The following is a 13,959-nucleotide window of genomic DNA, read 5'->3' as shown; positions in this document are numbered from 1 at the left end:
GGACAAGGTAAGAGTGGATGGGTGAGTCTACACAGGACTTTCACCAAGGAAATCGCTTTTCATGTCCCACGTGAAATCAAAAGTCAATGTTGACTTGTTTTAATTTACGTCTGTGACATAAATAACGTAACAAACATTCCTATTTTAAGCCAAACCATGGTGCTTTTTACCTAACCAAGCAGTTTAATTGCATTTTTGTTTAGTTTCAATTGTTTAAAACTGCCTAATCCGAAGAAAATATGTTTCGAAATGTAACTGAGAATGCAGTTTAGTACATAATTTTCTAGGAGAAAGGGATGTTCAGCAGAACTCTCTCGTCATATGTATATTTGCATGCATTTCAATTCTAGTTACTTTCTGCTTCGTTCTCTTAGGATCTCCTCCCTTCTGCGAGGAATTGTCTTTCTATACTTCCTTGTCCTCTCTCTCCTTGTCATTTCTCTCCCTCAATTCTTTGTCAATTCATTTTTACATAAATTATAACAGTACAAATATTCTGCAAAAACAGCAGAAAATATTCTAATCTATGTATTCGACAAAGGTCAAAATAGAATAAAATGGAGTTCAACAAATCTTATTTAATTATTTAAAATGCTTCTTAAAGAGCTTTTTGAGTACAGGTATCACAACGGGAGGACATTTATTTCACACCAAAGGACGTTTCAGCTTTTTGTGTCGGTTAGTGTATTGGATTTAGGGAGATTTATTGGAAGATATGGAATATAATATTCATAACAATGCTTTCTTTTGTGTATAATCACCTGAAACTAAGAATTGTTGTGTTTTCGTTTAGAATTAGCCCTTCATAGCTACAAAGGGCGCGGATCCTCTTCACAGAGTCCGCCATGTTTCTACCGTAGCCCCGAACAGACAAACCAAACACTGGCTCTAGAGAGGGTCTTCATGTTTTTACGTTATACCCGAAGGCAAATGTAGTTCGCCGACATGCTTGGTTGAGGGAGGGGTGAGTGGGAGGGTATTCAGTTGGATGCAATCTGCAACCTCACCACTAGATGCCACTAAATCCTACACACTGCTCTTTTGATGTACTTGGTATTCCTGGTTACCTGTCATTAGCAGTTAGCAAGAAATAGTTACATAATTTTCTATAATGTAGTTTAAACATACACGTTTAAAAAATGTTTTGAATGATGGGGTGCCGAACCAAAGGACAAAAAAACAAAACACTTTTATATGTATTATATGTGAACAATTCTGAGACAGAACTTCTTCGTCTTCAGTAACATGAAAGGGGTCATTCAACTAAATAAAGTTCTCCATTGAATTGCCCGATTGAAAATAAAGATATCATGTGTCACCGGAGGACATGTTTTTTAGTGACATTTTTCAAGTTCCTATGCTTTAAGAAAGAAAAATAAGATTACTATTTACTAAAAAAGACACTTGTAAAATGATGCCTGAGGTATTCTTCACCATTTTAAGCTTTTCTTTGTGCTTTATCCAAGTTACAATTACTTGAACCATGCTTTAGATCAGGGGTGTCAAACTCATTTTTACTCCGGGCCACATCAGCATCATGGTTTCCCTCAAAGGGCCGGTTGTAACTGTAAGACTGTATAACTGTAACTAGTCCTAACATATTGTTAAATAACTGTCTCTGCTTTTGATTATTGTTTATTCAAGTGTAAAAATATTGTACATGCAGTTATATAAATGTAAAATGATATTTAAGCACATTTCTGTTATTATAACATAAATCATTTTAATTTAGGGTTAAGAAACCCACATTACTCTATCAAAGATCAAACTTTTAAAGAAAATAACAAAGACAAATATCATCAAACACAAGTTATTACATTCACTTTGTTCAAAGCTATTTTTGTCACCTCTCTGCATCACTAATGTCCCTCCCTGCCGTCGTCCCGTGCATGGCAGCTACATCCAAGAGCTCCTCACTGAGAGTCAGGTCTGCCTTGAGCCTCTTACAAACATTGATAGATGATGTATCTCGTCTCTTAGCTAGCTGTATTGTTAGATTGCTGCTAGTTCCTGAACTCGGTCTGCGATGGTGTTTCTTCACAAACTAACATTTGTAAAAGTCTGTATCTGGTCGGAGCTCACCTGCTCACATACCTTTAGCATGCACTGGGCTGTAGCTTTTGTAAATATATTCTGCTGTGATTGCAGTCTGCCTTTTAATTCTTGGACAATTTGATGTTTTTCTTGGAGGCTAAATTTAGCTCCGTGTTTGGTGTCAAAATGCCGACGTGATCCTTCATCACCGACACGCATCATAACACAGAAGACAGACCCGTTGTTCTCCTTGAAGCACACACATGTATTCGCTTTCCCATCTTAAATTACATCTTCTTCCCTCTGCATCAATTTTTCTCTTCGTGGACATTTTGGGATTATTTGTCGATCTTTTTCAACTCAATCACTTGTTGGAAAACCGCTTTACGGGCTGTTCCCTCTCCTGTCCACCTGTTGTGATAGTTTTAATGTCGGTACACAGACAACATGCTATCTCATAATTTCAACTTTCTATCTCATAATTTCGACCATGGGGATATTTTTATTTTCAAGTCTAACTTAAATTTTTTTTTGCTGGTGGATTCGCGGGCCACATAAAATGACGTGGCGGGCCGGATTCGGCCCGCGGGCCTTGCGTTTGACACGTGTGCTTTAGATAGTCGCACCATAAGACACTTGGCTCAAAAATGTAAAGAACTCTAATAAAATAGCCGTTTTTATCACAACAGGTCCATATCAAACAAAGACATTTTAAAAGATTTGTATTGCATTTTAACTGATGATAATGCAAATGATATAGTAATATATAATTCTGATTCCCACAAAAACAGGACACAAGCTTTGACACAAAACCCATTTTGGATTTTCATTTATTGAATGCTTGCAGAGCAAGTATGCCGCTGGTAGAGCTGTGCTCAGCAAGGTGGTTCACCACTATAGACTTGAAAGATGTTTATTTTTATGTTGCAGTGCCCTGAGATGAAAAGTTCCTCTGTGTAGCTCTCAGGGAGTGGCTTACATAAACAGCTTTTCAGTTACTTTCTGGGTGCCAAGGTTTCTGCCAAGGTACTAGAGTCTTCTTCTAACTAAATGACCTTAAGAATATTTTTGGCCTGGTCTCCAGAGTCGGCTATGTTCTACACAGTGCAGTTGTTGCTGCACCACACCAGGTAAGAAAAAGAAGGAGGGCGTCCCTTGGCCAATCAAGCATATGCTATATCTAGGAGTGGAACTGATTTTGGCCACACTAAATGCCAGACCTCCTAAATCCAGATGCACAACAATGACAGCTTTGATTCTCATGCATCTTTTAGGTTTACTGGCAACAGCTAACACAACGGTTCTCTTGAGGTGCATGCAGATATGTTTTGAGCATCACAGCCTAACAATTTTCCCAGCAGTGAGCCAAGTCTGGTCCACTGGAGAGATTCTTTGTTTTGGGGGAGTGCCACCCATGCATCTGTGTTCACAGACAGGCTCCTGATGGAAAGGGATTGGACTTGCATGACAGTTCTTCCATTTAGAGCAAGGTCTTTGAACTCTCCGAAACCAAAGGCTACAACTGATGGTACAGATCCAATGAAAGCTGCAACACAGCTTTGTGTTTTGATTCAGCGTCCAACACCTTTCGCTGGCACATTCTGTGATGCATTAGTGGATTAGGGAAAGTCGAATAATCAAAACTTTGCTGTGGCAGAAATGTACACACTGCCTTGCAAATATTTGAAAGTGTTCAAGTTAATATTAACAAGTCTAGGTCAGTCTAAGTCAGTGTTGCTGCCTCTGAAGGGGGGCGGGCTCTCGCATGAGATCCATCTATATTATTTGTGTGAGCCTGCATGAGCGGTGTTCCTCTGAATTGCTAAGCCATACACTCTGGGAGTCAGCAGTGGCTTGCAGGGTTAACTTTTGCCACTGAGTCCATGTTTGTACTGTGCTAATTTTGGTTCCTGGACTGGGTTTCTTTCCTTGTCCTGTTTGGGATAAATCAAGCTTGGAGCATTGCATTTTGTTTTCTCATCCTCAGGGTCGAAAAGGCACCTGCTCCTATGTAATCAGTTCATGTTGATTTCATGTCAAGGTGGTGTCGGCCTTCAGAGGAAGGTGTGAGTGTCATGTTTTCCCCCCTTCACCCTATGGAGAACCCGTTCACTGAATATGAAGCTCTATGATGACAGGCAGAGTGTTTGCCAATTTTTTGCCACTTCACAAATTGTTGATTCGGTGGGTGCCCAGTCGGGTCAAGCTACCCCTGATATCGGGTTAATAATAGGTGTGTCTATAATATAGGTGGGGAAAAACTTGATTTAGAGAGCAAGAGCTGCATCAAGTAAGATTCAACTTATAGGGCTTACAAGAGTTACTTATAGGGCTCAGCATGGTCCATATGCCAATCTGCACACATCTCCTCTGTGATTGTGTGCACTCTGCCGGCAATAATGTAACGTGTGTTTGCGCTCTTCGACACTGTAGTGGTAGTTGTGGACAAATCTACAGCAGGCTAAAAAGAAGACTGCTCTTTCAGTTGGCAAAAGCGGGTATATTTTCTATATTACCTTGTAAAAACAAAATGTAATTATGGGCTGTTTCAGAAAAAAAAAAGAGAGTAAAATATCATATTAAAGTGTTTTTCAGTGATCAGTCAAGTGTTCATCAAGTGAAAGTTGGAGTGAGATATATAAGATAATTATCCTTGTTGTGACCAAAATAATTGGCACGCGTTTTCTACCTGAACCCTTCAATAGCTCCGGTGACGAGAAGAGAGCAAGGGTCTGACAACAAAGACAGACGAGGAACAGTCTTGGAAGATTGGTCCATAATTAAATGTTTACATAATTCGATGGTTCATTTTGGTTCATTTCAAAATTCAAGTGCTTCCCTGAGACAATTTCCTCTCCCTAATTACGATTTCCGTCTAGACTGACATTTACAATGCAATCTTCTGATCTTTGGAAATGTGTTTTTGATTTATTTTTTCTGCCTTCATCACAGTTAGTGACAAGAAATTAGTTTATAAAATAAGAGCTCAAATTATCAGGGCCTTTGACTTTTACAGCTGACTCATTACCGTATGTCAAAGAAAAGCTGAACACTTTTTGACAACCGTGTACAGCAGGAGAAGATCAGAGGAAGAAATAGGTTGTTTCAATTTTCTCAAAATGCTTTTCTGCTATTGAAATAAACTGTAGGGAAATCAAACATTCTTGGCTGCATAGCTTTCAGAGGGAAGACAGTAAAGAAAAATATTTGATGCCATCTGAGGCTCACCAATGCTGAGGATCACAATACAGCTAGTTGACACACTGGTGATTATTCATGGCACTCCCGCTTATAATGCTGGAGAGACAGAACAATGGTTTTCTGTTGTGGGAAGTGAACAGTTAGAAGTTCTAACCTCTGCAAGAACAAGCGCCCTATGCATTTCTCTCAGCAGTGAAACAACGCAGGGCTGGAGGGATGCACACATCTCCGTCTCCCTTGGGTGTAATCTGACTTAGATAAATATTTGCCATGCAGTCTGAACATCACACAAAACCTTTGTGATGCTCTTGTGAAGCTTGCTGTGATTGCTTTACTCCACCGCAGGCATGGATTTCAGCCTTGAAGTGACTTTCGTTGGTAAAATATCTACAAGCAGGCATGATATGCAGCTGAAAGTGGAACAAAAATCTATTTAAAAATCAATAAGAAATGAAGGAAAACCATCTTGTATAATTTGATAAACATATAGACAAATATATATAATTATTCTTGACATGAAAAATAATTTGAGTCCAAAGTAATATGAAGAGGGTTTTTACTTTGTATGTTAGAGCCAACACAAGGCAACAAACGGGAGGGTTGAGTATTGGCAGTGACACAAATGATATTGCTTTGTCTTTGCGGAGCTCCGGTAAAGCTATTCTCTGAATTTTTGCCCTGCTTACAGCACGCTGGCCCATGTAGCTCGTGTTTTACCATCACACACATCCATCACTGAGTCAAGAATCATATCAATACTTGCCCATTTACCCATTTGGGGAGAGCTGAGTAGATCAATTCATTTAAAAGGAACCACAGCCAGACATCCGTTTTAGAGATTAGAGCATATATTGGCTAGTCATCTGATGGAGGGTTTAAGGTTCATTAAGTCAATGGAATCCTTAATCAATAGGCAAACTTTAAGTCCAGGCTTTTATGGCAGAATGTCTACTGCATATCTAGATACACTGGTAAGGCACGAAACACTAAACAGAATGTATTTAAAATGTATTTCTTAACGTTTGTTTATTTTGTCCTTGGTACAGCTAGCATGACAAAGTAGCCTACTCATTCTTAACAGGATAATTCAAAAGACCAGTGATGTATTTATAAAATTGTGAAATGCAGTCTCCGAGAAAAAGTTTTACAAATCTGTGTCATAACCTTGGTGTTGTGATGAGGCTATAAGGCAATACAAATGGGGAAGAACTGGTGAGAAATAATGTCTTGTTCAATTCTCAAAGTCAAACAACTGGCATCTTTGATAGTCAAAGACAAAGGATAAAGACACATGACAAGCATCAAATGCATGCTGCCACATCCCTACAGCGTTGTCCAAATGACAGGGTGATTCCTCAATCACTGGGTTAATGTAAATCCTGCAACTCAAGTTTCTGTCTATAGTCCAGCGTATCCCTCTCCAGCTAAATCATGGGGCATACTCGGGCCGTGATTCTTAAGTGTCACTCGTGTCCACCTGAATTATTGTTTGTGTGTAATGCAGGGGAAGAACCAGCATGCAATGAGAAGTGGTTGTGCCCTCTGATTGATTGTTAAGTGTTGTCCAGGAGCCCATTGCCAGACTCCACTTAACAGCCTGCACAGCAGAAAGCAATCAGTGGCTGTTACTAAGGGTCTCGTGGGGACGGGTCCGGTCATGATTGATCTTCAGTGGATCTCTGAAGATGTCTCCGAGTACTGGGTTTCACCAGAGTCGTGTTCAGGTGAGAGAGAGTGCCCTCGGACCTGAAAGTGGAGCATCAACTGAGAACTTTGGTTAGCGCAAAACAATAAAGCCGAAACACTTTTTTACTGATTTACTTTCGTTGTTTGAAGAAAATATGAGACGTGTTGGTGTGTCTAATCATAAGTGGACTTGCCCTGTGAGGCATTTTAATTGGCATGACAAATGGTGTGTTTTGCATACATCATTCATACGGTATGTTAACGGCAAATTACAGCATGAAGCAGTGCATTATAGCCCAATAGTAAATCCCAGTAGATATATTACATGTCTCTAGGCAATATTGTACCTGAGGACACACATGCACAAGCACACACACACACACAGTCGCCTCTAGTACCAGGCTGTAGAGCTGCCGGCTCTCCAGTGGTGTGTCAATGTGTTCAGTGACCACAACGCCTGGTGTTATTCTCATTACAGAGGGATCAAAGGGACATGAGCTTCATAGCAGCGGGGACTCTCTTCAGCCCCCTGAGAAGCAACTCCTCCTCTGATCTCAAAGGTCACATTTAGTCATTCAAATATAAAACAGCATCACATCTCTCACACCCATGAGACCTGCTGGGGTCTTCTCCAGAGCAGAGGTTTCAGACGAATCCGCAAAAAAAGTATCCCATAAAAAAATTAACCGTACAAAATGGAAAACTGTAACAAGTAAAACAAACAGGCAGTTTATCTTGAGGCAATAATTAGCCTCAAAGGTTCCCAAAATCACGATGATGACCCTGCTGATATTTAATCTAGACTGGAAAGTAATATTATTTAAATATTCAATTAATATTCTGCGGCCCCAAACCACACACAAACAATAATCCTCATTAAGAAGCTGAATGGGGGTTTGTCCTTGCAGTTTCATAATGACTGAAAATAACGGCCATGAATTGTGCAAACACTACATTCAGTGCAAGCTGTTTCAACAGAGCTATAATGTCAGGGGTTAAGTGAGGGCAGGGGATGTACGTTTAAGATGAAACCTAACCTTTCTATTTCTTTAAATACATTTTCTTACCTGCACGATTTGTTGTTTCACGCTCGCTTCCATATAACATGTTGAATGCTATAGAGTACTAGCTACTGCAGAAAAAGGTACAAACACTGCTACATACACACGATGTTTACAATTAAAATCACACCAGTGATTTCTGTCATGGAATTTAGTTTTCATTCTTTAAATGACACAGTGAGTGGACAGTGATGGTGGCAGCTAATAACATTGCAGTGCCAACAGCAGTTCCTCGGGATCTGAGCAGCTGTTCTGCAGTCTATATTGGCCTGCTCTTCAAGTGGAGAAAAAAAAGAGCAACCTAGATGAGAATTTTGTGCTTCAGTGGCTATTGAAAGATGAGGCAATAAACGGCTAAACTTGAGTAATCACACGCTCCCTGAGGAATTTCTCAAATGGGGATGGTCAAAAACCTTGAAATTTGAGCCCGTCGCACGCGACCCAGGCTTTAACATTTGATGAGATTCATTATTGTCGGGAGCTGAATACAAGTGTCTCCTGATTACAGGGCCCACCATTAAGAGTTCCCACCAGTGTGCATTTCCATGGTGGAACGTCAATGGGATTAAAATCTCAATTCACTCAAGTCAATTCTCCAGTAACACGATTTCATTAAAAGCAGGCAGGGAGGAAAATGGACTCGAACGCATTGAAACAGCTGGACTATAAATTATAAAAATGTGCTTTCTGCTAACTGAACACACCTTCAGGTTGCAGATGCATTATTATTTAATGTTCAGAGGAGCTGGTTTTATGTAAATTGGAGTCTTCTATTCTCTTCAGTCCCCTTCTCAATGCCAGGTACTTCCAAACCAAGCAAAGGGAGAGATTATGCAAACCAATTAACATATGAAAATAACGTATTAATATACTGTCTCTGAACTGTATCCAATCAGTTCCTTTTCACTGGCGTGTGTACAAAACAATTAAAATTAAATTTATACTGCTCTTCCTTAACATATTCTGCAGCAAATGGAATCAGTGAGCAAATGCTGACAAAAGTTTTACAGGCCTGTGTTCTTCCTTAAAGGCACACTGACTTTAAGAATATTTATAAGAAGCCATGCTAATAAATTCCACTCTTTGTTTCTCCCTAATGATGTGTGCATCTGAGACAAAGCAGCGAAATCCATAGCGGTAGCCAGGTGCTAATGAATGGCTTACATTATGCTGTCCACTAATTACTACCGCACCATAAATAAAACACAAGACAATCAATTAGAGGTAGACGTGTGTTTGTTAGTCATGGGCAGCAAGTTCCTCCAGGCCACGGTTTTGCAACAGACCTGCCTCTTCAGGGTGTAATTTTTTAAATGGATAGGATGAGTTCAAATAAATTACATTTTCAATGTTACCGAATGCACTTCAGGCGTTCTATTTCTACTCTGAGAGATTACAAGTAAATTAATATCTCCACAGTTTCAACTGAGCGGTGAGTAAAATGTTAAAATGCACATGGAGCAGAAAGTCCTTTCCACTGAATTAGACAAAAGAAATCCAACAGGCGGCTATCATCTCTCTGGTTTTTAATGGAGCTTTGCAAAAAGGATTTTTCCTCCACTTCATACAAAGCTCCTCCAGTTTCCCAGACACCAACTGGCTGACGTATCGCACTTGATTTGAACCAGAGCAGGGGAAATCAGAGTGCATTAACACTGCATGTAGAAGGCACTAACTGAATGATCTTAGCATTATGCGGCCTCTGGCCGGGCCTATCTGCGTAGTTTGATGCATAATTTGAGCATTAATGTAATTTACATTTTAACACAGTCCCAAAAGTAAACTGATTAGTTGATAGTTATCTGCTAATGTGCCAAGAGGACGCACATGTCCGTTGCATGCAGGCAGAGGGACGGGATTACACATGACAAGGTTGGCCTTGCAGGAGCACAAACAAAGAGACAATGCCTGCCAAAAGGATAGACACCAGAGAAAGGCAACACACACACACACACACACACACACACACACACACACACACACACACACACACACACACACACACACACAAACACACAATCAAAGTCTCACACAAAATCTTGTGAGGTAAATGGTTGTCGTTCAGGTTTGCTAGTGTAGCATTTCTGTCGAACAGGATCTATCTTTCTTCTTTAGTTTCAAGGACCTTTAAACAGATCATACCAAAAAGGAGGGAGAATCATAACAATAAATCTGGAGGATACAACAAAAAGTTCTCAGTGGTGTTTGCAGTCTTTAGGCCACTTGGTAACATCTACAAATCGGTCTTTGTGCAAACGTACAAGGGCAGTTCAGACATCCTATTAATCAATCTAAAATTCTAATTTGAAAACTTATTCTTTCTGAGCCATCAAATGTCTTTTATCTCTGTCCCGGCAGAGTTCCTTCTTTTTCATGGGACAAATTAGTGCCCCTGTAGATGACAGAGGCGCTTTAAAGAAAGTGCAACAGAGTTGCAGTCCCATGATGCAAAGCTCCCAGTGGTTACATCTGCTCCATTCTTTCATCTTTCTCCATTGTTAGATGGGAGCTGTCACATTAGGAGGAGAATCGTGGCTCCTTCCCACCCCCAAGTACCCCCTTTTTTCCCATTCCAGCAGTTGGCAGGGTGGCAGGCCCATACAAAGGAGCATGCACCAGGAGCGCAGAGGGGAGCACCGTTAGAGGAAAAACAGTTTGGGAATTAAGGTCATTAATTTTCCACTTTAAAGGGCTGCCACACAGACGGAGATAAAGTCAGCATAAATATTCCGCCGAAGTTTCTCCTGTTTTTCTCCTCTCCCCATTTTCATCGGCAGCCCATTTATCTCCATGCTGTCAATTAGAGGCAAAAGCAAAGAACTAATTAGGAACTGTGCAATTTTAATTAGCTGTTTTGATAATTAAACTAATTGGTTCCCTTGTGTTTCTGCAATGTGTGCTGAGAACTTTTTTGATATCTGGGCAGCAGATTTCCCATCCGCTGGTTAATTAGTCACTTTTGCATTAAAAAGGAGCCTTCCTTAATAGCCTTAATTTGCAGTTGAAAAGAGAATCTACCATCAATAATTTGTGTAATTGGTAACCGTTTGATTGTAATTTAGAGGCACGGCCGGACAGCTCGGCATGTCTAATTCCTAATGACTAGGATTAAAGTTGGATTAACTGTTTTGGAAAGGGATTCACTCTGGTCTCTTTTCTACCCACCAAATGACACCTTGTCTACATTTGATTGGTCATGAAATTCAAATTGTCTATGTGAACAGCAGGGCTTACACCATTCCTATTACCATCTATAAGGTGAGCCTGTCAGGTTACCTCAAAAATATTCCAATAGTTCCTGTTTTCCACATGACGTCTCAGGAGCTCCATGAGGAGGATAATACAAAGATGTTACAATTCATTATGTGACGTGCTTAAAACCTCTGCTATCAAACCCATTTGTGTACAACTCTGAGGGGAAAACATGGCAGAGATCAGCCACTAGGAGGAGCAGAACCTTAAATCTCTGAGTAACAAAGTAAAGTACATCTCACTGTTAAATGAGACTTCATTCAAGTGGTAGGCAATGCTTTTCTCTCTGAACATAACATTGCATATTAAACACAGTGTACATTCACAAATAAATGAATGTCTGCCTGTAGGTTACAGGCCTAAACTCTATGCAAAGATGGTGACATTACTATAAATCATTTTGCACAAGTACTTACCAAACTGGTGTTTGCTACAGTAGCAGAAACGTCAGGGGAAATAACACTGATGTTTACAGGTGTCAGCTTAAAGCAAGCATGCATTTGAATATTGCTAGAAGCTGGGAAACCTGGACTAAAAGCATATCATTCAACATCTTAACTATCGGGCACCATCTTTATACTTTTACAACACAGAGCCCCGTCAGTAGTCTGATTAAAAAGCACCATTCATCCCACTTAGCCAGAATACAATTAAGGGACATGGCTTTAAAAGCCCAGCCCTGAAGCCTCTCCCCATCCCACATAAAAGGAGCACTCTCCACTGAGCCTTGCCTGTAAATATCATGTTTGATATGAGGTTTTAATCTGCTTAGCCATTCTGGACTATAGAACGGGCTCATCCTCTCTCTGAAACCTCTGTCCAATGGCTGTGTGCCTCAGGACGAATAGGAACACAACACTAGTGCGCTATCTGATTAGGTGGGGTTAATTACAGAGCACTGTTTTGTAGTGGCTGCATTTGAGAGCTACCCATAAATAGATGGGCATGGCTAATGCATGCTCAGAAATGAATTTTAATTAACTGTGTATCAGAGAGGCCCACTCAGGGGCTTGTTTGTAGTATGTACTGACCTCCCTGTTGGATGTAGAGTGGGAAAGGGTCTGCACCCAAGACACTGTAAGAGGGGCTGAAGAGTACACCGTGGCCTACATGAGCCACGTATCACAGACGCACAAAATGTCGTGTCTTTACTCAAAGGTAATTTGGGTAATTTATATTGATGAGAACTTTGATTGAGAGCCACTCTGCAATGTCCATGCCTTCGCATTGGGATTATCTCAGTTGGACAGAGACACATGGTCTCTGCAACTACTCCACTTGTCCATATGAGGATCAAATACCAGTGATGCTTAAATATACATGAAACTTCCTCACCTACATGATTTTGTATAACACGTAGACTCCAAAACCTGAGGTATTGAGTGAGGCAATTGTGGTAAATTCACAGCTCCATCCGTTATTACCCACCCCTCACACACCATTTTCTCTCTCTCTCTCTCTTTGAACGGTCTTTATATAGAGGTTTTTTTTCCGCATTCAAATGTCAAATGGTTATTTGAAGTCAAGCCCCGATGATACTGAACCATTCATTCCCCTTTCATTTCCAGTTTTCTGTGTGATTGGATTAATTATGTGCCACTCACTTTGCTAGAGGTCAGCAAACATACATTCTCGGTCATAAGTCATCAATCTATGTGACCGTGGAGATGAAAAGTCAAGCATGTCAGCCAGGAAGCTGGACAGAACGGGATCAGGCCATTGATTTCAGGGCCAACCCAATCTCACCACAGCCTGCTGCCCTGAGAACTGAAATTATCCCGATGGGCTATGTACAGTGTGCTCTATACCTTAGATTTGTGGTGCATGATCACATTAGTGGGGTCTATAAAAAAAAGTTATTTCAAATGCAGGGCAGGATAATTATCAAATGGGAGAGCATGTGTAGTCCATATATTGTATACTGTGATAACTGAATCTATAAAAACAGTGCAACATGGTTCAACTCGAAATGGATGGACTTTTATGTGGATATGATTATTTTTAGTTTAGTTTATGTATTTTATAATATATTTCATATATATTTGTATTATTCTAAGCTTTCACCACCATTCCAGTTTATACAGATATAAATATGTCTTCACAGATGAGGTTTTACTGCACACATCTGTGGTTGAGTGCAGATCTTAGAGTTGCTCCAGATCTGATAGTTTGAGGGTAATTATTACTACAATAATTTATTATTATTTGATGATAGAGTAGCTAATGATAATGTGCAGTGTTGGTGCAAAATGTCACAGAAGGCAAGGACAGACTGAGCAAGCTCACACCACAGACAGCCTGCTGGCTGCTGAAGAACCAGCATTATTGTAGCTATACTCCACTCCACTCTCCTAAATGGCTAATCTTTGTTGGATCTCACCCTTAATTGGTTAACAGTCTCCGCAGGGCAAGTGAAAGTGGTGCTATTTAAGGCTCCACCATGAAACAGCAACACTTTCATCTTGGCAATAACAGGCAACAATTATATTACCAGATTCGAAACTGAACCTTCTATCTACCCACTAATCAAAAACGCAGCCCATCTGTTGTGCCCTCTCTTTTGAAACGACTGTTTATCTGCCTGTATGATAACTGTGTCTGGACACTAATTAACTGCTAAGTAGACCACAATTAGATGTTATTTATATTAAATTCTGCAGGGGTAGAAAAGTAAGGAAAGAAAAACAATAAGCGCATTTTATGTTTACTCCAACTGTATCAGGCA

The sequence above is a fragment of the Anarhichas minor genome, unplaced genomic scaffold, assembly GCF_050575085.1.
Source record: "Anarhichas minor isolate MPS153535 unplaced genomic scaffold, ASM5057508v1 ptg000042l, whole genome shotgun sequence".
Lineage (NCBI taxonomy): Eukaryota > Metazoa > Chordata > Actinopteri > Perciformes > Anarhichadidae > Anarhichas > Anarhichas minor.
The sequence above is the reverse complement of the archived record's forward strand: the minus strand, read 5'-3'. Positions refer to the sequence as shown.